Source organism: Sminthopsis crassicaudata, chromosome 1 (assembly GCF_048593235.1).
Source record: "Sminthopsis crassicaudata isolate SCR6 chromosome 1, ASM4859323v1, whole genome shotgun sequence".
In the NCBI taxonomy this organism is placed as follows: Eukaryota; Metazoa; Chordata; class Mammalia; order Dasyuromorphia; family Dasyuridae; genus Sminthopsis; species Sminthopsis crassicaudata.
In genome coordinates, this window is record NC_133617.1 from 316,274,207 (window position 1) to 316,298,372 (window position 24,166).

Here is a 24,166-nt window from a genome sequence, read left to right on the forward strand (position 1 = left end):
CAAATCAGCAAAAATCATATGATTAACTTATTAGATGCAGGGAAAAAATGATAAAATCCAACACCCATTGCTTAAAAAAAAGAAAAAAAAAACAAACTAGAGAGTATAGGAATAAATGGCCTTTTCCTTACAATAGTCAGTAGCATCTACTTAAAATCATCAGTAAGCATCATATGTAATGGGGATAAACTGGAACCATTCCCAATAAGATCAGGAGTGAAACAAGCTTGCCTACTATCACCCTTACTGTTCAATATTGTACTATAAATATTATCTTTGGCAATAAGACATGAAAAATAGATTAAAGAAATTAGAGTAGGTAATGAGGAAACCAAATTATCACTTTGCAGATGATATGATGGTATACTTAGCAAACCCCCAAGAATCTACAACAAAGCTATTAGAAATAATAAACAACTTTAGCAAAGTTTCAGGATACAACATAAATCCACATAAATCATCAGGATTCTTATACATCACTAACAAAATACAATAGCAAGAGATACAACGAGAAATTCCATTTAAAATAACTGCTAATAGTATACAATCTTGGGAATCTCTCTGCCAAGGGAAAGCCAGGAACACTTTCCTCCCAAATAAAATCAGATTTAAACAATTGGATAAATGTTAAGTATCCTTGGATAGGTTGAGCAACCATAATAAAGATGACAATATTATTTAAACTAATCTATTTATTTAGTGCCATACCAACCAAACTGCCAAGAAACATTTTTTTTAATACTGACCTAGAAAAAATAACAACAAAATTAATCTGGAAGAACAAAAGATCAAGAATTTCAAAGGAACTAATGAAAACAAACAAACAAACAAAAACAAAAACAAAAACAAGAAAACAAATGAAAATGACCTAACTGTACCAAATCTAAAATTATATTATAAAGTGGCAGTCACCAAAACCATTTGATATTGGCTAAGAAATAGACTAATCAGTGTAATAGGTTAGATTTACAGGACATAATAGTCAATGACTATAGTAATCTAGTATTTGACAGTCCCAAAGACTCCAGCTTTTGGGATAAGAATTCACTGTTTTACACAAAATGCTGGGAACATTGGAAATTAGTATGGCAGAAACTAGGCATTGACCCACACTTAATACTGTATACCAAGATAAGATAAAAATGGATTCATGATCTAGGCATAAAGAATGAGATTATAAGTAAATTAGAAGAACATAGGATTGTTTACTTCTCAGACCTGTGGAAGAATAAGGAATTGGTGACCAAAGAAGAAGAACTACAGATCACAAAATAGAAAATTTTGATTATATTAAGTTAAAAAGTTTTTATACAAACAAAACTAATGCAGGCAAGTTTAGAAGGAAAACAATACACTGGGAAAACATTTTTTTTTTTTACAATCAAAGGTTCTGACAAAGGCCTCATTTCCAAAACATATAGAGAATTAACTCAAATTTATAAGAAATAAAGCTATTCTACAGTTGATAAATGGTCAAAGGGTATGAGCAGACAATTTTCAGATGAAGAAATTGAAACTATTTGTGGTCATATGAAAAGGTACTCCAAATTATTATTGATCACAGAAATCCAAATTAAGACAACTCTAAAATAGCACTACACACCTTTCAGATTGGCTAAGATGACAGAAAAAATAATGACAAATGTTGGAGGGGATGGGGGAAAACTGAGATACTGATACATTATTGGTGGAATTGTGAATGGATACAACCATTCTGGAGAGCAATTAGGAACTATGCTGAAAAAGTTCTCAAACTGTGCATACCATTTGATTCAGCAGTGTTAGTACTGGGCATGTATCCCAAAGAAATATTAAAGAAGGGAAAGGGACCTGGTATGTGCAAAAATATTTGTCACAGCCTTTTTTTGTAGTGGCTAGAACTTGGAAATTCAATCAATGTTCCTCAACTGGAGAATAGCTGAATAAATTGTGGTATATTAATGTTTTGGAATATTATTGTTCTGTAAGAAATGACCAGCATGATGATTTCAGAGAGGCCTGGAAAGGCTTACATGAACTGATGCTAAGTGAAATGAGCAGAACCAAGTGATCATTAAACACTTCAACAACAATAGTATATGATGATCATTTCTGATAGTTGTAGCTCTTTCCAACAACGAGATGATCTAAGCCAGTTTCAAATTGTTCAGTAATGGAGCGAATCAGCTACACCAAGAGAGAGAACTATGGAAAATGAGTGGGGACCACAAAATAGCATTTCCACTCTTTCTGTTATTGTTTGCTTGCATTTATTTTCCTTCTCAGGTTTTGTTTTTTTGTTTTTTTTTTCTTTTACCTTCTTTCTAGATCCAATCTTTCTTGTGCACCAAGATAACCGTATAAATATGTATACATGCATTGTATTTAACATATACTTTAACTTATTTTGCATATATTGGATTACCTGCCATCTAGGGGAGAGGGTGGGAGGAAGGTGGGGAAAAATTGGAACAGAAAGTTTTGTAAGGATCAATGTTGAAAAATTACTCATGCATATGTTTTGTCAATAAAAAGTTATAATAAAAATAAAAGTGACTCCAAGAGTCTTTTACAGAGAATAAAAGCAAACAAACCAAGCTTCAATATAAGAACAATTCACATTTTTAGTTCAATTAAATATCTTTGTAGAACTAAAAAGTGATATTATAAATGAAATGAACAATAGAGGAAATAATTTTAAAATAAATGAAAGCAATGGAGGAGAGATTAAGAAAGAGTTGAGCATAAGAGGTTCCAAACACTAACCAAGTAACAAATACTTTGGAAGTTATAATAAAATAAACAATTGTTGATGACTTTTCAAATCAAATTGAATTAACACAGTTAAAATCCTGACTAAAGTGAAATATAAATTATCTCATATCAAAATACCTGACAGAGAAAATATTAAAATGATTATTAAATAAACTTTAATATACCAAATCATCTGAAAGGCATGATTAAAAAATAGCCCAGGTAGCAAATTTCAAGAAATTATGAAATAAAATTAAATTGTTCAAATCCCATTGAATCAGAGGAAAAAATAAAGAGAAGGAAATTTTACTAGGTCCATTTTAAAATACAAAAGTGAAAAGTACTGGGAATATCATAACCAACATCCACTAAGTCTAAGAGATAGTTTTGCAAATACCCTAAATATCAATAAGTACAAAGGAATTACATGAACTCTTGGAACTACCATAAGGTAGCAGAATGCATCAAGCATAATATTTCAAAAGAATATTGTCACCAAGCAGAGCCTACATGGAAGAATTGAGTATAATCTTAATGGGAGAAAAATGAACTTTGAAGCAAATAAAAAAATTTCCGGCATTCCTGATGAAAAGAACATATTTGAGTAGAAATGCTGTAATACAAACATTAAAGTAAAGAAAGAAATAAGCACATAAATGTAACTATGCAGGGATGAATATAGCTGAAAGGATAAAGAATTTGCTTTGTAATTTTTTTAGTCATGTCCATCTCATCATTGTATCACATTGGGTTTTCTTGAAAAAAAATATTGGAGTTGTTTGCAATTTTCTTTTCTAGTGGATTTAAGGCAAACAAAGGTTAAGAGACTAGCATAGGTTCACACAGCTAATCCCTGTTTGAGATAAAATTTGAATTAGAGTCTTCCTGACTTCATTTCCAATGCTATATTCACTGAATTATTTAGTTGCTTGACGATTTATGAAGGAAGAACTATAATGTCAGGGGAAAATGAAGGGAGGGCATAACTAAATGAAGATATTGGAAATTATTTTTCTTATATATTACTGATCTTCAATGCGAACAACATGAAAGGAAACATTACAATAGGGAAGAAAGAGAAGAAATAATGTTATGCAAAAATAATGTTATATAGAACTCACATAATCTGAGACTACAATTTAAATATATACAAATAAGTAAAGGCAGAATAGAGCAGTTATCATTTGACTCTTGTTTTCATCTGAACTGGTCAAAGGAGAGTCTCTATCTTTGTATCTGCTTATCTCCCTTTCTTTCAGACTCATACACATGCAAACAAAAGATAAACTTAAAGAGTATAATGCAGAAATATATTCAACTTAACATGGAAACATGAGGAAATAAGAACGAAAAAGGTAGGATGAGGAAAGGTGTGCCTAATCAGGCCTAAGTCATGAACAACAACTAAAAAATCCACAACCATTTCAAAGCAGTTCACAGAGAGGATAATGAAGATAGATTTAAAATGAAAGAAAGAAAAAGAATGTAGATTTGGCCTTGTATTGAAGGGAAGTTAAAAAGGACAATACAGTGGAATTTGTTTGCATCAAAAAAAGAATATTGGTTCTCATAGCATGGCCCTCTTCTTCTGTGAAAAGAAGTAAAAATGAATAGGATGGAAATAAATATATGGACTATTTTGCTTTGTTGTTATTTTATATATTTTTGCAAACAAATACAATGCAGATGAGATAAAAAAGGGAAAAAATAACTTTTACCAGGAAGGAATAACTTTTTGTATATTAATATTTTAATCTCATATGTGAAGAACTGATTCAATACCATATATGAAAATAAATGCTATTTCTAAATTAAGAAAAAAAATCAAGATATATGAAGTATCAAAATATCTTTCAGTGGAAGAAATCCAATCTAGCTATAGACATAAAAGTCATCTAAATTATTTATAGAGAAATACAACATAAAGGAATTTTGAATTTCTACACCATACCCACAACAATAAAAAGGTGACAAAAAAGAAAAGAAAATTATTAATTTTGGAAAAACTGTGAAGAAAGAAAAAAAAGTGACATTCTATTATTGGAGCTGGGAATTAGTATAGTTATTATGGAAACCAAATTGGAAATATGTTCCAAAAAATATGCATATTACATATATGTCTGCTGAGACAGGAATTATTCTACTTACTCTCAGTCCCTGAAAAAAGATAAAACAAAGAAAAAACCCTATATTTATAATGATATATATGTGGCTCTTTTTGTGTTTGCAAAGAAAGGAATACTTAGGTGGCATTAATAAAATGAGGAATTATGAAAGAAATTATGGCATAGGAATGTAATGGATATGTGGCAAAAGTGATGAAGAAATACTGGGGAAATGTGCATGAATTGATGTAGAGTGAAATGAGCAAAACCAGAAAAACAATTTATTCTATTGCAATAGGAGCAAAAATGAATAATTCTAGAAAATTCAAATATTCAACACAATGATAAATCATGATTCTAGAAAATCATTGACAATGACAGAGAAGTGGTGGACTCATGTAGGATTGAATATGTTCCCCCCCCCATATTTTCAATATGAGGCTTTGCTTTGGTTTTTCTATGATTATTTGTTACAATGTACTTCACATACAAACTCCACCAATAAAAAGCCTTACTAAATAGTTTGTAATTGAAGAAATAAAATGAATACCCCAAGGTGAAAAGATGTGCCTAAGTTGACATGAATACTTCTGGCAATGAATTCATTCAAAAAAACCTCTTTTGGGTCAGTTAGCAAGCAGTTAGGTTGGCTTAGAATTAGGAAGCTTTATTTCCACAAATTACAGTTTTGTCATAAGTATCTGTGACAGATACTATCTGTGTGATACTGGGAAGACATTCAAATTTCTCATCTGTAAAATAAGTTGAAGAGATGTCAAACTACTCCAACAACTTTTCTATGAAACTCCTAAAAGGATCACAAAAAGTTGGAATCCACTAAAAATGAATAAAAACAATAAAAATATATTTTCTTTTATTTTTCTTGATTTATTTAGCATTTTATTTTCCCCAAGATATATGCAACAGTAGAAATTTTTAGCATTTAAAAATAAAAATTTAAATTATTTTCTTTTTTCCCTCTCCAAATCCTTTCATTGTAGAAAGAAGCAATTCCATATAAATTATACAGTATAGTCATGTAAAACATTTCCATAATATTCATGCTGTAAAATAAAACTAAAAAAAACTCAAGTAAAATAAAATTTTAAAAGAATGTTTCATTTTGTATTCAAATGCTATCAGTTCTTTCTTTTGGTTTGGATTGACTTTTTCATTAAAAGTCCTTCAGAGTTGTCTTGGATAATTGATTTGCTGATCAAAGGTAAGTAATTCATAACTGAACATCTTACAACATTTCTGTTACCTTGTATATAGTATATTTTGTTTTGCATCAGCTCATGTTAGTCTTTCCAGCTTTCTTCTGTGAGCATCCTGCTCATTATTTCTCATAATATAATGACATTCTATCATATTTTGTTGGAGTCCAGCTCCAGTGAATAGCAAGAGTGAATATGATGAATATTCATGAACCAAGCAGGAAATGTCTGGCAATTTTCATTTATTAATCTGAGAGCCAGAGTTTATATACTCTTTAAGCTAGTATTGCATTAACACCAGCTACCTCCAAGTGGTACTATGTACATTCCAGAATATAGATTTTTCTCTAAATAACAAGGTATCTATCATAACAGGGTTGTAAATAGCTTTAACTATCAATAACAAGGTCTCTGAGTAACTTATAGTATTTCTCTCAAATGGTGGGTTGCTGACTTATTGGGCAGGTAATAAAATTCAAACCTCAGAAGAATATATGTTTTTGAGAGAAAACAAGAGAATGTTTAAAAATTGTAATAAAATATTTTAAAATTGATTTAACTTTAGTTCCTAAGTTTCCCTAAATTTTAATTAAATATTTCAAATAAACTGAATTGCCATTTGGTTATTTTCCAATTAACACAAACCATTTCTCTTTTGTGAACCAAGAACAAGTTAAAATGTCAATTTATTGCAACTGAGCCCTCAAAAGTCTGACTCTAGATAACTCAAAAAAAAAAAAACCAAAAACCCTTCACAATAAACAAAAAGCTTGTTGCCAGAGTTTTTAAAGTAGCAGTGAACTGTTTTTCAGTTTGCTTATAGTTCCCAAACTCTTAAATCTTCTATAAATACAGATAGATTGCAATTTACATATACCTCTAGTGGTCTTTGATTAGAGCTGTTTTAAAACTTATTTTATGATCATATCTCAAATAACAAATTTCATGAATTATGTATGTTTTTTTTTTCCACACTCCTTCTCAGGCTTTGCTTCATATATCACTTTTAGGTAATGAGGAAAATAGGAAGAAAAAAATGCCTTTCTTGCATGCACTATCCTCCGAATCCTAGGGAGGTTTATGCTAAGTATTTTACACGTGATAATCACAACAATTGTTATTGCTTCTCTTTATAGATCAGAAAACTTGGCAAAGATAAAATAATTTGCAATAAATTATATCGCTTATGCATTTCTGCAACTGAAATTCAAGAGAATGGTGGGTGTATCAAATGCAGAGGCTGCCATGTTAGGTGTTGCCAGGCGTACCTGGATTGTTCCCAGACAGATGCTTGACAGAACCTGTTGAAGGCTGGGATAATTGATGTCAGGATCTCCCTTTAAAGTACTATGCTCAGGAAATGTTGATCATGAGGTTTAGACACTACTCTATCCCCACTACCCCAATATGGGTCCACGTGGTATTTGGGCAAGGTTGTGTGGTGTATCTTGGCTGTTATTTTCCCCATTTCTACAGGAAGAATTTGAATTTCCTTACCATTCTTCAGCATTCTCTTTCTTAATCTGATTTGAGATGAGAAGAGTTAGAAAAGAGAGGGATTTGGGCTATATTGATGTTGTTAGCAATCCTTACAATTGATATGCACTCAGGACTCTGGGAAATAGATCATGCTGGGTGATTAGAGTTGTAGAGAGGATCCACTCTCAATACCTCTTGGGACGCTTTCCCAATGGAGTAGATAGAAAGAGTCTCAAGACAAGATAAAAGTCAAAGAAGGGTTAGCAAAAAGATGCTATTTTCCTAGTTGTTCTTGTTGTTTTTCAATCTTAGAATAACTAGTTGCCAAATTTCTTAATCATTTCTCTCAAAACCTTGAGAATCTGCTAAGATGCCATTTTAGCAGTTCTATAATTTTAATTAGCTAACTTTAGTTCTGTAGCCCCCAGCTTGCCCAGAACTAAAGTTCACGGATAAAGTAAGAAAAATGTAGGAATCAGGATGTTAATAAATCTTTCCAGGTTAAAAAATGTAGTTCACAGAACAGACATGATATTCTGTGCAGTGATATAGACAAAAATGACATGGATGAAGACTATCTCAGCTTTAGCAAAAGTCATGAACTTGAAAAATAAAAACAACAAGTTATTAACATCATGCAAACATTGTGCAAACGCCATTCTTTTAAACAAAAGGAACAATTAATGTTAAAGGAATCTTATTTAATCAGCAGGGAGTCCAGGACTGGGGCTCTTTCTATATTATTAACCGTATAAACAGCATATTTGATATCTAAAAAATGTGGAGAGGTTCTTGAATAGTATACAGTGCAGCAATAATTGCATATAACTCATTCTGCTATCGAATCAAACAGGGTATTAAAACACATTTAATATTAGGTGGAACATATATAAAGAGGCTAACTTTTGTATTAGTAGCTTCTATAAATGGAGATGGTTCTCTGCTTGTAACTGATCCCTAGACTTCTTTTTGAATTAAGGTTAGACTTTCCTCTTAAAATTTTGAATAATTTTATCAATTCATATGTTGTTGAATTCAAATAATCTTATCCAATTAGTATCTCCAAATGATTTTGGTAATCATTTAGACTAACTAAATTATCCCTCCTAATATCTATTTAAAACTGGCTTAGAATCAATAATAGGTTATATCCAGAACACTTTTTTCCTATTCTACAAAACCCTTGACAACCCCAAATATTTTTATATTATTTTCCCACTTTTTTCTTAAGGTATTATTAGTAACTTTGCTGTAATCTCCCTCCTTTTTTATTAAAAATATCATGATGAAAAGTGGCATAGCAAAGAATATGTATTTAACCCAAAGAATCATAATCTACTATTCCTGGTACAACCAAAAATCCTAGCAATGACTGAATTGCAGCGTAAAATAAGACCTACCATACCATAAGGAAGAGATCACAAGTCTCCAGTGATAAGAGAACATATTTCCATATTGTTAATAATCTGGAGTAACACCAAGGTGGGCAAATCAAGGCCATCACTTCCCAAAGTAGCATGCATTAAATCCTACATTGTAAATAAGTTGGATTTAAAGTATTATTTGTATGCACCATGTGAAAGGGGATAAGGAAAAGTGCAATTCCCATTGTCTTATAGGGCTGGAGCTGGCACTGTGAATGATTTCCTAATATCATATTACCTTCCCCATCCTTCTGAGACTGATAATCAGTAGCCCAATACCTGCCCTTCCTGCATTTTGGACATAAAGTCAAAGGTTTATATGCTGAATTATGATGAAATGCAGTGTTTTAGATATGACCAATTGTCCACAATTATACCATCTAGGAAATTTTGAAAAAAAAATTCTGAGATCAAGATTTGTCCAAATTTAGTGCAGCAACAATTATTACTGTTTGAAAAGTAGAAGTCCCAACATTCTGACACCTTTGGATCATTTCTACTTTTTGGTTTTCCCTCAGCTAATATTTTCTTACAATTGACATTATCATTTTTAAGGGCATGTTATCTCAATAAACTTTAAGCTATCTCTCCATGTGAAGACGGAGTTAGCCCCTGAATGCCTTGAAATCAGCTAGAGTCAGGATAAGCAAAAGCCCTTGGTCTTAATTCTTGATCTTTATGGGTAGAAGTGAAGAGAATGGATGTAGGATCTTCACTACTTCCCTTCTCCTCATCTACCACCAAAGTGATCCTGGCTTGTCTTAATCCAGCCCCTAATCCCTCCTATAATTATCTTTATACACTGAAATATCAAACCAGCACAGAATAGTGGGAAGGGCCATTTTCCATGCATATGCTAATAGAGTATTTTCCAATCAATAATTAGCCTTAAGTGCTCAGTTGTCTGATTCCAGTGCATCAACTCACAGTTTCAGCCTGTTACATCTCCTGCTTTCTTTTGTTTTAGAATTCAGGTGGTCAAGCTATCCCTGACTTAGTTATAAGCCCAATTCGTTGGGCCTCTCTTTCTCTATTTTATGTAAGTAGGCCTGTAGAGATATAAAACTTCCCCTTATTACTGCTTTGGCTGTATCCCACACATTTTGGTATGATGTCTAATTATTGTCATTTTCTTGGGTGAAGTTATTAATTATGTCTATGATTTGCTGTTTTACCCAATCATTCTTTAGTATGAGATTATTTAGTTTCCAATTATTTTTTGGTCTATTTTCCCCTGGCTTTTTATTAAATGTAATTTTGATTGCATTGTGGTCTGAAAATGATGCATTTACTATTTCTGCCTTACTGCATTTGAATTTGAGGTTTTTATTCCCTAGTATATGATCAATTTTTGTATAGGTTTCATGAACTGCTGAGAAGAAAGTATACTCCTTTCTGTCTCCATTTAGCTTTTGCCAGAGATCTATCATATCAAACTTTTCTAGTATTCTATTTACCTCTTTGATTTCTTTCTTATTTATTTTGTGGTTTGATTTATTTAATTCTGAGAGTGCAAGGTTGAGATCTCCCACTATTATAGTTTTGCTGTCTATTTCTTCTTGCAGGTGTCTTAATTTCTCTTCTAAGAATTTAGATGCTGAAGCACTTGGTGCATATGTGTTTAATATTGATACTGTTTCATTATTGATGCTACCTTTTAGCAGGATTTAATGCCCTTCCTTATCTCTTTTAATTAGATCAATTTTTGTTTTTGCTTGATCTGAGATGAGTATGTCAACCCCTGCTTTTTTGGCTTTGCCTGAAGCATAGTAGATTCTGCTCCATCCTTTTACTTTTAGTTTTAATGTATCACTCTGGTTCAGGTGTGTTTCCTGTAAACAACATGTAGTAGGAGTCTGACTTTTAATCCAGTCTGCTAACTACTTCCTCTGTATGAGGCAGTTTGCCCCATTCACATTTATGGTTAAAATGACTAATTCTATATTGCTTGCCATCCTATTAACCCCTGCTTATGCTTTTCCCCTTTCCTTTCCTCTTACCCCCCTACTCAGTATTAAACTTGTGAACACCACTTGCTTTCCACAGCCCTCCCTTTTTAGTATCCCTCCCCCACCTTAAAGTTCCTCTTCGTATTTTACCCCTTTTCCTCACAATTTCTGTATTCCCTTCCCCTTAGCTTTTATTCCTTCCCTCTCACTTTTCAATGAAGTGCAAGAAGTTTCACCATAAATCGAATATGTCTATTGATACACACTATGTTCATCTCCCTCCTTTCTTTCTCTCAGATGTAATAGGTTACTTTTGCCTCTTCATGAGATGTAGTACCACCACTTTACACTTTTTTATGATATAATTTCCTTTCCACCTCTAGTTTCTAGGACCTTATACATATATTCTTTACATATTTTTTGGCAGAAGTATAGTTCTCAAGATTTCTTTTTGCCTTTTTAGAAATCTCTTGAGTTCTGTATTTGAAGATCAAACATTTTATGTAGGTCTGGTTTTTTCATCAAGAATAGATGGAATTCATTTATTTTGTTAAATGTCCATCTTCTTCCCTGGAAAATGATGCTCACTCTTGCTGGGTAAGTTATTCTTGGCTGCATACCAAGTTCCTTAGCCTTTTGGAATATCATGTTCCAGGCCCTTTGTTCTCTAATGTGGACACTGCTAGATCCTGGGTTATCCTTATTGTGGCTCCTCCATATCTGAATTGATTTTTTCTAGCAGCTTCCAATATTTTTTCCTTTGTCTGATGGTTCTTGAACTTGGCCACTATATTTCTTGGCATTTTGATTTTAGGATCCCTTTCAGTAGGTGATTGATGAATTTTTTCAATGTATATTTTACCCTCTGTTTCCAAAACCTCTGGGCAGTTCTCTTTGATACTTTCCTCGAACATAATGTACAAGCTCTTTTTTTCTCACATTTTTCAGGGAGTCCAATTATTCTCAAATTGTCTCTCCTTGATCTGTTTTCCAGGTCTGTTGTCTTTCCAATAAGGTACTTGACATTCTTTTCAATTGTTTCATTTCTCTGGTTTTGCCAGACTACTTCTTGGTTCCTTCTTGATTCATTAATTTCTACTTGTTCGAGTCTAATTTTCAGTGATGTACTTTCTTCACTCACTTTTTAAATATCTTTTTGTAATTGTTCAATTGTGTTTTTAAGTGAGTTTTTTCCTTCTATGGAATTTTTTTCCATTTTATTTTTTAGAGAGCTGATTTCTTTATCCAGCTCACTAATCCTGTTTTGCTTGGAGTTGTTTACCTTTTCCAACTCACTAATTCTGTTTTCCTTGGAGTTGTTTACCTTTTCCAATTCAGTAATCTTGTTTTCCTTGGAGTTGTTTGCCTTTTCTAATTCACTAATTTTATTTCTTAATGATTTGACCTCTTTATCCACTCTGAATACCTTCTCCAGGCTCTCTTCCCAAGCTTCCCTTTCCTTTTCCCATTTCTCTTCTAGCTCTCTTGTGAGAGCCTTTTTGATTTCCTCTATGAGATTCTTTTGTATTGAGGAGCAGATCATATCCCCCTTAGGGGATTCCTTTGGGGACTGTCTGTTTTTATTCTCCTCAGTATTTGAAGTCTGCTCTCTCTCCATATAAGCTGTCAATGGTTAGAGCCCTTTTGAATTTTTTGTTCATTTTGTCAAGAGCAGAATCAGAGAAAACAAATTGACAAGAGTAACAGTTGGTCTGTTTTTGGGGGGATGGGCCTGGATGGTGTTAATGGGCTTCCTCTACAGACTGGGGGTAGGGCAGCAGAGAGCCACTAACAGGACAGTGCTGGCTGTACTGTGTCTGTGCTCTGAAGCTCTGAGAACTCGGAGTCACTCAAGGTGGGGTTTGGGGGTGACTGGTTTCTGAGAGATGCTAGCTTTCCGGTGTTTTAATCTTCACCTCTGGTGTTTACACCCTCTCTGCTGCTCCTGGCTTGCTGCCAAGATGGAATATCCATACTGGGGTTAAAGTCTTTTTGCAGAAACAGCAGAGATTGTACCCCTCCCCCCTCAGGTCTGAGCTATGTCAGCTGTCTGTCTTGCTCTGGCTTGCCTGCCCTCAATCTGCACCCAGTTTGTTCCAACCCTCCCCCGAGCAAACACAGACCTTCTCTGGTGAATTTCAAGGATGTCTTCTGTTGATGATTATTTGTGGGTTTCTTTTCTGGTCAAGCATTAACTCTGAGGCTTGTCATGAAGTAAGTCCTGAGAGAAAACATGGAGCTCAAGCAGGTGTTTGCCTCCATGCTGCCATCTTAGCTGGAAGTCCCCTTGGTCTTTATTCTTGATCTTTAGTGGTAGAAGTGAAAGGAATGAACACAGGATCTCCATGACCTCCTTTCTCCTCATCTACCACCAATGTGATACTGGCTTGTCTTACTCCAGCTCCTAATCCCTCCTACAATTTTCTGTAAACACCAAAAATTTGAGCCAGCACAGAATAGTGTGAAGGGCCATTTTCCAAGCATATGCTATTAGAGTATTGTCCAATCAGTAATCAGCCTTAAGTGCTCAGTTGTCTGATCCAGTGCGTCAACTCAGAGTTTCATACCTTTATATCTCTGCCATCAAACAATTGACAATATCAGCAAAGATCTCATTGGTTCCTTGCATGATTTTTGTCTAGGATGGCACTCTATCCCTGCCACCTGATTGATTTTGTCTTATTTCAATTCAATATGTGCATCAAATTGATATCAGCTGGACAAGAATCAATCTTATAACTAATTTCTTATATATGAATCCTTATGTTAGCTTGGTGATATATGACTTTAACATCTTGCTTGCTTGCTTTCTTTCCTTCTTGTTTTTTTTTTTTTTTGTTTGTTTGTTTGTTTGTTTGTTTGTTTGTTTGTTTGTTTTTTTCCTTTACTCATTGGGCTTACCAAGAGATCTCTCTCCTCTGCTGGGTCATTCAAGTCTCTATCTATGTGTCAACTGTTGGAGTCCAGTTCCAATGAAAGTTGAGTATGTGGTTTGGTATGATGAATATGCTTGAGTTATGTGGAAAATATGTCTTGCAATTTTCTTTTATTAATTTGAGAGCCTGAGTTTATATATGCTTTAATCTAGTGTTGCATTAACACCAGCTATCTCCAGGTGGCACTATGTACATTCCCGAGTTAATGGATTGACCATACTTTGATATTTCAGTTTTACCTTAACTATCAATAACAAGGTATCTATCATAACAGGGTCATTAATAAAAACAATTATCAATGGAGGCACTTGGGTGGCGCAGTGGATAGAGCACCAGCCTTGAATTCAGGAGGACCGGAATTCAGATCTGGTCTCAGATACTTAACACTTCCTGTGTGACCCTGGGCAAGTCACTTAACCCCAGCCTCAGGAAAAAAAAATAATTATCAATAATAAGGTATTTTTCAAAACAGAGTTGTAAATACCATAGCTGTAATGCCTTCTTACAGTCAAATGCTTTCTTCATCAAGATTGTCCTAAATTTATCTCCATTTCTTTGAACTGTGTGTCCTTACAGAGAGCAGGACTCAAGTACTACCTGAACTGGACTTATTCAATATTGGCCTTCTATAATATTTACATGTCACAACTTGCTCTGGGAATTCCCTAATTGATGGGCATCCCCTCGATTTCCATTTCTAATATACCACAAAATGCTGTTATAAATGTATTTGTGTATATAGGTCTTTTTTTCCCCTTTTCTTAAAAACATTTTCATTTGGAAACAGATGTAGTAGTGATATCATTAGAATAAAGGGCATGCAGCCCTTTGGACATAGTTTCAAATTACACTAAAGAGTGGTAGAAATAGTTCATAACTCCACCAACAGTGCATTAATGTCTAATTTTCCTCACATCGCCCCCAATTTTGTCATTTTCCTTTTTTGCTCTATTAGCCAATTTATATCAGAATTGTTTTAGTTTGCATTTCTTCAATCAAAATGAGTTAGATTATTTTTAAATATTGCTATTAATAACTCAATTATTTCATCTGAACATTTTCAAATATTTTAATTATTTATCAATTGGGGAATGGATCTTATTTTTATGAATTTACCTCAGTTTTCTATGTGTTTGAGAACTGATGAGTTTCCCAGAGAAAATTCTTCAAATTATTTTCTTTTTTTCCTGCAAAATTATTTTATTTTCCAATTATTTAAAAATAGTTGTCAATATTCATTTTTGTAAGATTTTTATTTCCACATTTTTTTTACCCTCCCTTCTTTACCTACCCCTTCTCCAGGTAAAAAGAAATCTGATGAGAATTAATTCTAGCAAAGACATTATATATATATATATATATATATATATATATATACATATATATATATATATGTATATATATATATACATATATATGTATATATATATATACATATATATATATATATGTATATATATATATACACTATACTATACATATATATATACACACACAAACAATATATTATATATAAAGATATATAATAAAATAAAAATATATATAATAAATTATATATATATATATATATGTATGTATGTATCTATGTATGTATGTATGTATTCTTGGAGAAAAGATTGTGAGGGTAGTAAACTTGGCAAGGCTATGTTAGTACTCTCTTGACTCAGTTTCTAATAAAAGAAAATTTTCTGCTTGGTTAGTTCTGAGCCTGGCTTTGGCATCCTGCCATAAATTTGACTGTTTATGGTATTCTCATCCAAAAGCAATTGGTACTAAGGATGCTTTAATTGTTCTGTTTCAAGTTTCAGCAGAGATTCTGTTATAATGGGTCCCAATCTGTTTCTTATTCTAATAGCAAAATTTTTATAACTAGGACTAGTGCTATGATGCGGATTGTAAATACTTTAGCACCCCCTACTGTTTTGATCTCAAATTCCATACCTTGAATAACTAAGTAAATGAGTATTTGTTATCTGCCTATTTATAGGTATGTATTCACTTGTAGGATAAGATCCTCAAACTTACTAAAATGTTATTAGAATAATTAGATAGTCATGTAAGGGTTTGTAGGATCAGAATATATACACATGCATTAATTAATTTGTAATTAATCTGAAGCAGATTCAATTTTTTTTTTTTTTTTTAAGGAAAATATTACCTGGAAAGATTTACATGAACTCAGTGAAAGTAAAGTGAACAAAAGCAAAAGAACATTACATACAAAAATGGCAATATTATGTGATAATTAATTGTGAATGACCTAGATAACCTCTAAGATACCTTTCAATACTGAAAAATCTATGCTTTAAAAATGATGTCATATCAGCAAGATGATTTCAGAGAGGCCTGGAGAGGCCTACAGGAACTGATGCTAATTGTCACCAGGAGGTGACAATAACAATATTATACAACAATTAATTCTGATGGACATGGCTCTCTTCAACAATGAAATGATCCAACTGTTTAGTGATGAAGAGAGCCATCCTCACCCAGAGAGAGGATGTGGGAACTGAATGTAGTTCACAACACAACATTTTGACTCTTTTTGTTGTTTTTACTTGCATTTTATTTTGCTTCTTCTTCTTTTTTTTTTTTTTTTTTTTTACTGGTTTGATTTGATTTTTCTTGTGCAATACAATAATTGTGTAAGTATTTATACACAGAAACACATTAAATTTAACATCTATTCTATCATATTTAACATATATTGGACTACTTACTTTCTAGGGAAGGCTGTCGGGGAAGAGAGCGAAACTTGGAACACGGGGTTTTGCAAGGGCTAATGTTGAAGTATTGTCCACGCATGTGTTTTGAAAAATAAAGTTAAGTTAGATATTACTAGGTTTGAATTCCAATTTAGACATTTAGTAGTTTTGTGGTCTTGAGTAAGACAGTTACCCTTTAGAAGTAACAGTTTCCTCAAGTGTACAATGAGGATAATAGGAGCAAATATCCCACAGGATTGTTGTGAGAATCTGATGAGATAATTATATTGATGTGTTACATTGTTAGGTATTGTAAAAAAAATTAAGTAAGGTTTCACATAATTTTTAATTAATGGCTAAAAGAATAGTTTTGCCATGTGGATTAAAGCCATAAATTTAAGATATAAATGTCAGAAAAATTGGTAGTTTCACTATTAATATCTATTGACTATCTCAGGTATTGTGATCAATATTTAACTATAGCCTGACAATTACCTTTTCATGCATTTGTTCTATTTTCTGCTATCATTTCTTCTTCTTTACACAATTCTTCCTATTTAATTCATTGTTTTGTACCTAAGTATACAGCCTATAATAAATACTAAAATATTATATGTGGAATCTTATTTTTCAGCATTGATATTTTCTAAACTTTACAAGTACAAATGATATTTTTATTAGCAAACAGAAGAACTATTGAATTCCTAAAAATAAATTGCATTTTTTTCAAAATAAACTTAATAAGCAGAAGAAATCAGTAGGGAAAGGAAGTTAGAGATACGCACATAATAATAATAATTAGAGTAGAATTTATTAGAAAAAAAAGCAGAGTTAGTAAATTATTGATTTCAGAAAATTTTAAAGCTAGAATTTATTTTTAATCAAAAAAAGAAGTAGAGGACATACACTATATATAAGCCATAATAATCAATATTGTTTGAGACTATTTAAAATAGTGTAGGGTTTAAATATTCCTGTGCTATAGGAAATGATGTGTTTCTGGACTCAATATGGAAGGACTTTGACTTTTTGAAGAGTCATCTTATATAACTTCAGAGAAGCAGAGGACAAACAAGTATAGTACAACCTCATATAGATATATGTGAATGTGTATCTCTCTCTAGAAAAATGATTATAAATACCTATGTATATGCATATGAGTATACACACATATATATATATATATATATATACATATATATACATATTCTTAATATACACATATGTGCATATATACAAAAATAATAAACATGCAAACATATAGTCACAAATATATCTGGTCTTAATTGTAAACTTCAGGAGGAGGAGGGGAAAAAGAAAAAAATAAAAAGTACACACACAAAACAAAAGAAATCCACTAGCTTTTAATGTAAGGTGTAGTATTTATTATATAGTTTTCTTGAAGTAGAAAATTATTGTTTCATATTTTGAAGTCTATCATATGTTCTGCTGTGCACATAGGAATGCATTTTTTTCTTTTTTCTCTTTTCTTAAGTTTTACATAAATTAGTAAATAAAAGAAAATACACACACACACACACACACACACACACACACACATACACACACCTAGATGGCTCCAGAGGAGAAAATAAGGTTAATGACTTGAACAACCCTTCCTCACTTAAATCCAATCACTAGCACATCATAGCAACACTTCCCTGAGGCCAGGGTCCTCTTTCATAACAAAATACAAACAACAACAATAGCAAGAATAACCACAAGAAGACAGCAATAGTATCCTCCTGAAGCCACTGCCTTGTAGTTTTTCTCTATTTTCTTTCACCCTTTTTGTGCCATTATTTTATTTGTTATTTTATTTCTCCAATTGCATGTAAAAAACAATTTTCAAAATTCATTTTTAAAATTGAGTTCCAAATTCTCTCGTTCTCAATCCAATCCCTCATTGAGAAGGCAAGTAACAGGTTATAGATGTGCAGTAAAACAAAGGATATTTCCATATTCCTCATATTATAAAAAACAAAACAAAACAACAACAACAACAACAACAACAACAACAACAACAACAACAATAAAAAAACAAAGATCAACATTTTAAAACTCCAAGAAATACAAAGTTTAAAAAGTATGCTTTCATTTATATTCAGACTCAATGTATTCATTCTCCTGTAATGGATAGCATTTTTAATCAAAAATCCTTCAGAGTTGTCATGTATTATTGTATGTTGATTGTCTTACAATATTGCTGTTATAGTGTACAATTTTCTCCTGCTTTTACACATTTATTTCACTCTTCATCAGTTCATTTAAATCTTCCCATATTTTTCTGAGAACAATATAGCCAAAATAATTCCATTACAATCATATACTAAAACCTGTTCATAAGAAAAAGAAAAAGAAAAAAAGAGTTGAAAAAAATAAGTGAATGTTTCATTAAAACTGTAAAAAAGTGGAAGAAAAGAAATAAGAAATAAAAACCTAGCTATAGGTAATTTATTTTTTTTCGGTAATATTGATCAATTATAACCAATCTGTTTCCATACAGCTCTATCCCTATAAGTATAATAATTATTATTTTATTCTTCTTGTTTCTTTTCTTATATGAAGTCTAAATCACAGGATAATTTGGCTTAATTGGTTTTAAAACTCATGTAGATTATCTTACTAAGTTAAGGATAGGTCAGTCCTGGAAAGTTAGTATACATATCTCATTATACATTTAAGGACATTATAAAGGTGAATTGAGTATTGTACAGAATGATAGTAGTTTCAGAAAGGTTAATTTTGGCTTAATGTGACAAAAAAAAATTTCCAATAATTAGCATCATCTCAGTGTGGAAGGAAAACTTTTAGATAAAATTCAATTAATCTCCATTTTGTATGATAAAAAGCAAATTCCTATAGTCAGACATGGTTTGCACTAAATGACCTCTGGAATCCTTTCTTTATGTAAGCATCATTCATACAGAAATGAGAGTTATTGAAGAGATCCTGATGTACATCCAACAAATTATCAACAAGCATTCACCAAATACATTTGATATGTAAGGTATTATGCTGAAATGCTGAGAATACACAATTTAAACTGAAATTGGATTTTGTAATGAAAGAGCCTCAGAATACCCTTTCTCCTATATATATCCATATCCAAAATATTCCCCAAATCAAAATGAGTAAATTTGGGGGCCTCAGGAACATCTTAGAAAACCTGATGCACAGAGTTAATCTGAGAATATAGAACTGTCATTGGATAAAAAGAGAGCTCTGGATAGTATTTAATACTTCAGAATCTGTCTCCTTATGCCTATGATAAAGGATCTTACCTGGACATCTAAGATGTCCTAATAAGCAGGCATACATTATGAGTTGATATATTAAAAACAAAACATACATACATGTGTACACACTTGCAGACACATGCATATATTTACATAAATAAAGTGGTCTAGCTCATTTCAATTTGCTTTTGTGGAGGTAAATATAATGATCATGCTTTTTTTTATAGAGTACTTCTATATTTAATGCCACACCTGTTTTACTTTGGATGATCTGTATCTTTTTATGTATATAAGCAAGTCAGCTATAACAACAGAGTTATGTTACATCCTTTCTTCAATCATTATCCTTCTTGATTTCTCTGTAACCTTTGAAATTGTCAATTGAGGATGTAAAAGATGAAGAAATTTTACTAGACTTAGCTTTTTTTTTTTTTTTTAATTGTAAAAGGAGTATGTATTAAATGCATTGTCTGGCCAAGTCTAAGTGTTCAACGGTGTGTGTTTTGATCAACTACATGCTCACTGGAAGTAAATCAGGATACTTTACTTATTCCAAGGTGGAGAAGTCTCCCCATATTTGAAGTATACATCTCTCTAATTCAATGACAGTTTTGAGGCCTGTCAGTTGCCCTCAATCAGTTGAGTGTGGTCATGATGTGTGCTACAGCTTATTAGAGTGAGAAGTGAAATTTAGGAAAAAGTGGACACCAGAGATGGATAAGCAACTCTTTAAAAGCCTTGACAAGTCTTTAAACCAGAAGTACTGGTTCTCCTTGAACACTACATACACCATCTCAATGCCCATTTCCACATCCCCACATGAATGTATACACACATATACATATGTGTAAACATAGATACATATAATTATGTATATGTGCATAAATTGCATGTATCTATATGACACCAAAATGTATACATACATGTATACAGGAAAAAGATAGAATAAGTGGTAAAATTTTTGAATTAGAAGCCAAAAAGCTAGATTTCTTATTGAGAATTGAGGATAATCTTTTCTTTATCAAATCCCCTCAACTTTTTCTCAGTTTCTGAATCTGTAAAATGTAGGGTTAAACTATATGGTCTATAATGTTCCTTTGAGTTTCAGGTGATTTAATGAATTTTCTAAAGAAATGAAAATAATTTTCAAATTATGCAGATTATCATTACACAAAATACATGAAACTTTTGTATTTGGAACCCAATGGATGGATTTTATGCAAGTCAAGGTAAAAAATCTGAATGTACTAGGTATTTTGACTGTGTTTTGATTTGTTTTTACCATATATTATGTCCTTTTCCTGCATTATTTGCTTAATTTTCTAAAGCCCAGTGATGTTTTATTCAAGGTGGTAAGATGTTTTAAAATGGGCACTTAAATCAACATCAAAACAATTTATCAGATAGTCAATTTTCCCTTTTATAAACCATAATCAAAATATCTACTTAGAACAAAATGACTTCAAAGTCCACATCTGACTGATGTTGGGTTAACTTCCTGTGGGAAGAGAATAGCTATTTTTTTTTCATTTTTATTCATTCCACTCTTACTCTGTCAGATCAGCTATGAACTGCAATTGATTAATTGTATTCATCATTCTTTATTGCTACAATGGATGAATTCAGTGTTTGATCTGTCCTTGTCCCCTTTAAAAGGTAAGGTGGTGGGTGGAGCCAAAATGGCGGAGAAGATACACACCACTGTGTAAGCTCCTTTCTTCCCTCACAACCAACTAGATTTAATCAGCCTCAGAAATAGCATTGTATTGATAGAATCCACAAGGACTGGAAGCACAACTTACCAGCTGAAGAGAATCTGGAGTTTCAGCAGGAAAGGTCAGCTCCCAGGGGAGGAAGAAGAGAGGCCAGCGCAGACGGTGGGGTAGTGGCACACTGCACCAGTCGCGCTGGGGAGGGCTCTGGGATCAGAGAATCCACTGAGATAAAAGAATCTGGCACAGGCTGTTAGCTCTTCTCTGCTTATAAAACAGCAGTTCAGAAGAGAAATATAAGCCACTTTAAAATTTAAAACCAGATTGGATCTTCCCAGATCCCAGGGGTGACTCAGCAGATCTTGGCACTGGGGGTGTGGCCAACATAGGCAATCCAGGTTTTACCTCAAGGTAGTTAAGATATTGAAGAGTGGGTGGGGCGCTAACTCATAGTGCCTGGCTCGGCTGGAGGCTGTGGAACGGAAGTCCCAGAGAAGCAGAACCTTTGAACTAGGGACCACGGTTTCTGGCAGACACTTCCAGTTTGAGCGCAGGGGCTTTTCACTTCACCTACTGCAGACATCCACGTCCCACCGGGACGCATAGGCTAGACTTTGAGTCGCCTTTACTGTTCAGTCTCAAACCTCAGGGAAGCCTCTAAAACACAGCGCCCTCAAAGCACAGCAGTGCTAGTCACCTCTGAGGCACTTCCAGGGAGGGGGTGGGGAACTCTCTCACAGAGCTCTCTCTTAGCTCAGGCGCAGGGGCCACTGCATCCATCTGGTCTGGGAGGAGGAAGCTGGTCAAGAAATAAATAAATAATTTCCTACCCCAGGGAAAGACCCCAAAAGATTTTTTAAGTATGAGCAAGAAGCCCAAAAAAAAACCATAGATTCCTTCTACACAGAGAAAGAGCGGGTATCCAACCCCGAGGAAGTTAAAAGAAGAAAGTCAGCAGATAACAAACTAAAGGGGAATGATTCCTGCCCCCCATCACATAACTCTCTCCTTGAAGAGACTATTAAAAAGTTAAGAGAGTTTGAAGAAAAATGGGGAAAGGAAAGAGAAGCTATGATAGAGAATAAAAATGTTCTGAAATTGGAGTTGGAAAAAATAAAGAATTCACAGGAGATGCAGGGAAACAAAATTAGTGAATTAGAAAAGGTAAAAAAATCACAGGAAAGTAGGATTTCTGAATTGGAGAAGATAAAAAAGTCTCAAGAAAATAGGATTTCTGAATTGGAGAAGATAAAAAAGTCCCAAGAAAATAGGATTTCTGAATTGGAAAAAGAAAATAATTCTCAAAAAAAAATTAGGGAAATGTAAAAAAAATTCAATAGAGCAAAATAACTCATTTAAAAATGAAATTGGGCATTTACAAAAAGAACTAAAAACTGTGAATGAAGAAAATAACTCCTTAAAAGTCAGGATGGAACAAATAGAAATGAATGATTCATAGAGAACCCAAGAATCAGTCAAACAAAACAAAAAAAAAAAAAATGAGAAGCTGGAGAACAATGTCAAATACTTACTGGGAAAATCTATAGACCTGGAAAATAGATCTAGGAGAGATAATCTGAGGAACATTGGACTTCCTGAAAACTATGACCAAAAAAAATGCCTAGATTCTATTTTACAGGAAATTATCAAAGAGAACTGTCCAGAGATAATAGAAACAGAAGGGAAAGTAGATGTGGAAAGAATTCATCGAACTCCTTCTGAAATAGACCCTAAAAAAAGAACACCACGGAATATAGTGGCTAAGCTGCAGAATTATCACACAAAGGAGAAAATCCTGCAAGCAGCTAGAAAAAAACAATTTAAATACCAAGGTGCCACAATAAGGGTCACCCAAGATCTGGCTGCCTCCACATTAAAAGATAGAAGGGCCTGGAACCTGATATTCCGAAAGGCAAAAGATTAAGGATTGCAACCAAGAATAAACTACCCAGCTAAGTTTAGCATCTTTTTCCATGGAAGAAGATGGTCATTCAATGAAATAGAGGAATTCCATATGTTTCTAAGAAAAAAAACGAGACTTAAACAAAAAATTTGAACTACATCCACAAGACTGAAGAGACACAGAAAAAGGTACACAGAACCCTTGAGAACTATGTCTCTGTAGTGGGTATATAGAAAGTAGGCATGGATAATTTGATTTTACTGATATAAAAGAAAAAAAAGGAGGGGGTGTAGTAAAGGGAAGGGGGTAGTATCAGAAAAAGGGGAAGGAGTGATAAAAAGAGGGAAACTACATCCTAGGAAGTGGCATAGAAAATACACCATATCTGAGGGAATTTAGAGAAGGGGAGAATCATTGTGTAAATCTTACTCTCATCAGAAGAGGCTCAAAAAGTAAATAATTGTCATATTTGTTTTTCAGAGAATTCTCTCTCACCTCATTAAAAGGGGGGAGAGGAAAAGGGAAAAGGAAAAGGAGAATAAGGGAAGGTACATGGAGGGAGGGGGAGGGATACTAAAAAAAAAAAAAAAGTGAGGGCTGCACATCCCAAGGGGGGGTCTATAAATTGAATATTGGGGAAGGGGCTCAAGGGGGTCAAGGGAAAAAGCATAATCTGGGGATAATATGATGGCAGGAAATACAGAATTAGTAATTTTAACAGTAATGGGATGAACACTCCCATCAAATGGAGACTGATAGCTGAC